Genomic DNA, 4,027 nt, shown 5'->3' on the forward strand with positions numbered 1-4,027 from the left:
AGACTCCGTCTCAAAAAAAAAAAAAAAAAAAAAAAAAGAGCCAAGAGCCCTGATGGCCAGCACCAGGGGAAAAGGACCCCAAGGCACAGTCAGCAGCCCTGCAGGGGGGAGTCCACACTCCTGTGTGGCACGGAGCACTCAGGGCTCCGACGATCAAAACCCACCAGCTCCTGAAGCTTCTGGGAGCCAGAGAGTCAGCCGGGAAATTTCCCAAACACAGGCACTCAGTTCCTGGAAACCCTGCATGAGATGCGGCATGCGGAAGCCAGATAGGGGGTCCCTAGGGTCTTGGCTTCGGGGCTAGGTGTGGAACCATAAATGAGGATTCAGCCTGTCTGCCTGAGGGATTGTGATTCCTGGCATCTTTTTCACTCAAATTTTGAAAAGCAGTCGAATTTCTTATATTGGAAGCTCTAGTTGTTAAAAACAGCAGATGCTAACATTTTCAGGAATGTGTCTTGTGCCAGGAGTTGGGAGGGGTTTGTGTAGTGGAGTGATGACATGTTCGCCTCACATGTGAAAGGTCCCCAGTTTGAAATCGGGCGGCAACGCCCTTGCTTTCCTGAATGTTGGAAATACGTAGGTGATTCTAAAGAAACATGAAAGGAATGCCATTGCTAATCAACAAACCTGCTCACAGGGAACCTCATTCCTTGTCCTGCTAGTCAGAGTGGTGAGAGGGAAGGGCACATTTGTCACCCAGCAGTCATTTCAGCAAGAGAGGTTGAGGGCAACACAACAATGGGAAGTTTTAGATCAGGAAATCTCACAGAGTTCTCTTCATTCTCTTCCAATGCTGGAATTTCTCCATGGGCTGACAATGTGATTACAGCTCTGAAAGCTCAGGAGTTATTTCCTGGGGATCCTGCTTGGCTGCCCTCCATCTCAGAGCACAGATGTGGAACAGGTTAATTTGCCTGAGAAAACCAATCAGAAGCTGCATCTGGATCTCAAGCCAAGGATATGGAGTCAATATTCCATATTCACACCAAATAAGAACAGATAGATAGATAGATAGATGTTTTTTCTTTTGTTCTTGTTGTTTTTTGTTGTTCTTGTTGTTGTTTGAGATGGAATCTCGCCGTTGCCCAGGCTGAAGTGCAGTGGCGCCATGTCAGCTCACTGCAACCTCCATCTCCCAGGTTGAAGTGATTCTCCTGCCGCAGCCTCCCGAGTAGCTGGGATTACAGGTGTGCACAACATGCTCGGCTAACTTTTGTATTTTTAGGAGAGACGGGGGTTTCACCATGTTGATCAGGCTGGTCTCGAACTCCATACCTCAGGTGATCCACCCACTTCAGCCTCACAGAGCACTGGGATTACAAGCGTAATGGTAATACGTTGTCTCCTCATCAACGTGTCTGCCTTGAGGGCAGGGTTGTGATACTAGAGGAATTAGTGCTTGGCCTGAAGGGCAGCAACAACCCCTCCAGCCCACACCATTCAGCTTCCAGAGTGGGAGGTAAGTTCTGGTGTGTTTCTATGGGTTTCTAACCTTTAGAACTAGTAACCTTTTCACATTCGTCTATACTCCTGCTGGATCCATGAAGCCCTGACAAAAAAATCATAAAGTCACGGTTGATCCATGACATATGTGCTGGGTCTTGGGCAGAAACTGAACCTCCAGGAAGATGTGTATATCTGGAGCGGGCTGGCAGAAAGCTGTGAGGAGAGCCCTTGGACCTTTGACCTGGGTAAAGGGCAGATCCCTGAGGATTCAGACGCCTTGGCCTGCAGCTACACCAGTGCTGGCCACTCAGTGGTTCCAAGCAGCAGTCTGGCACCCAAGTGCCTAAGCGCTCCCTCCAGAGAATAGAAGGCAAAGGAAGCCCTGGATGCAGTGATCCCAAACCTGTCAAGGAGAATAGAAGGCAAAAGCAAGAGACAAGGGTGGGAAAGGGTGGGAAAGTGGGTGAGAGCCTTCCGGGACCTGTACTGTGCCTTGCAAAAGTAATATTTTTAGGCCAGGCTCTGCAGCTCATGTCTGTAATCCCAGCATTTTGGGAGATGGAAGTGGGTGGATCATCTGAGGTCAAGAGTTTGACACCAGCCAGGCCAACATGGTGAAAGCCCGTCTCTATTAAAAATACAAAAATTAGCTGGGCGTGGTGTCGGGTGCCTGTAATCCCAGCTACTGGGGAGGCTGAGGCAAGAGAATCACTTGAGCCTAGGAGGCGGGGGTTGCAGTGACCCGGGGTTGCAGTTAGCCGAGGTTGCAGTGAGCAGAGATCACACCACTGCACTCCAGCCTGAGTGACAGAGTGAGACTCCTCTACAAATAAATAAATAAATAAAACCCAGCGGGATTTTTCTTTCCCACATTTCCTTGACTGACAGGCTCACAGTGGCCCTGCTCCTGGATGCTGAATCTCTATGTAGACCAGACTCACCAAGTGAGTAATAAACACTCCAACAGATACAACAAATGAGGTTATGTTGACAGTGAGAAAACAAAACAAAACAATGCTTTTGCCAGAAACCGAACCTAGGGAAGAGGAAAAAATTCCACCTGAATCACTAATGCTGTTAGTTTAAAAAATTCTGCTTAGCTTATGATACATTCAGTGCTTCTAGATCTGATTTTGTCCACCATTCACATCAGCCCTAGGGTTCATTTTCCAGACTCCTTTACAGACATGCAAATCAACTGGTTCAAACTGAATGTAATGGCCCAACTGTTTTCAGTTACACTGAACCTCCAATTCCATGTGGGATGGAAGGGAATGCCAGCCTGGTGCAGAATTGTTTCCAGGCTAGGCACAAAGAAAAGGATCGGTGGCAGACTCCCTGAATTGAGGAAGTGAAGCTAAGTGTCTGGGGAGAGCAAGACAGAGTTCATAGGACAAAGATCCAGTGAGAAGATAACTAAGCAGAGAGAGAATCTGGGCGTACGTACAGGTTCTGCCACCAGTATTCAGCAGAGCACTAGTCAGTGCATGATTGTGAAAAGAGTAGCTGACTAGTACCAGGGAAAGAAACATCCAAGAAAATCATGGAATGGCATCCGGTACTCACACAGCGCAGAAAACAGTATCTGTTCGCACCAGCCAGACTGGAATTATTCATAATTCATAATGCTTTTGTAATGGGATATAATCAGCCCTGGACTGAGCACTACTCCTGAACCACGTAAAAGTTCATAAAAGCAAGATCCAAAAGGATCCAACTGTTTACAGGTCACTTAAGTGCACCCCGGAAAAAATTCAAGACGATTTATAGGAATTATAAAATATAACTTCCTGCTGGCAAGGGAAAAAAAGGAATTTAAAAATAGCTAGCATGCAAAAAGATAAACTTCACAATTGGTCCTGTGACCAATTAAAGAATACCAAATAGGCAAAGAGCCAGGAAATGATGACCCATAAAGAGGGAAAATAATCAGTTAATCAAAGTTGAACCAGATCTAACATGATGTTAGAATTAACAGAGAGGACAGCCAGGCGCAGTGGCTCATGCCTGTAATCCCAGCACTCTGGGAGGCTGAGGTAGGTGGATCACCTGAGGTCAGGAGTTCGAGACCAGCCTGGTCAACATGGTGAAAGCCCTTCTCCAGTAAAAATACAAAAATTAGCTGGGCAAGGTGGTGCATGCCTATAATCCCAGCTACTCGGGAGGCTGAGGCAGGAGAATTGCTTGAACCCAGGAGGCAGCTGTTGCAGTGAGCTGAGATCATGCCATTGCACTCTGGCCTAGGCAACAAGAGACTCCGTCTCAAAAAAAAAAAAAAAAAAGAACACAGAGGACTTTAAAACAGTTATTATAACAATATTCTATGGGTCCAAAGAATTAAGCAGAGGTATCGAACATATAAAAACGGTCAGAATCTAACTTTGGAGATTAAAAACTACAACATCTGAGATAATAAATTCACTGGAAGCAATTAACAGCATATTAGACACTGCAGAAAAAAGGATTAAGAAACACAAAGCCTCCAGGCGCGGTGGCTCATGCCTGTAATCCCAGCACTTTGGGAGGCCGAGGTGGGTGGATCACAAGTTCAGAAGATCGAAACCAACCTGGCTAACAC

This window comes from Colobus angolensis, unplaced genomic scaffold (genome assembly GCF_000951035.1).
Source record: "Colobus angolensis palliatus isolate OR3802 unplaced genomic scaffold, Cang.pa_1.0 Scaffold584, whole genome shotgun sequence".
Taxonomy (NCBI): domain Eukaryota; kingdom Metazoa; phylum Chordata; class Mammalia; order Primates; family Cercopithecidae; genus Colobus; species Colobus angolensis.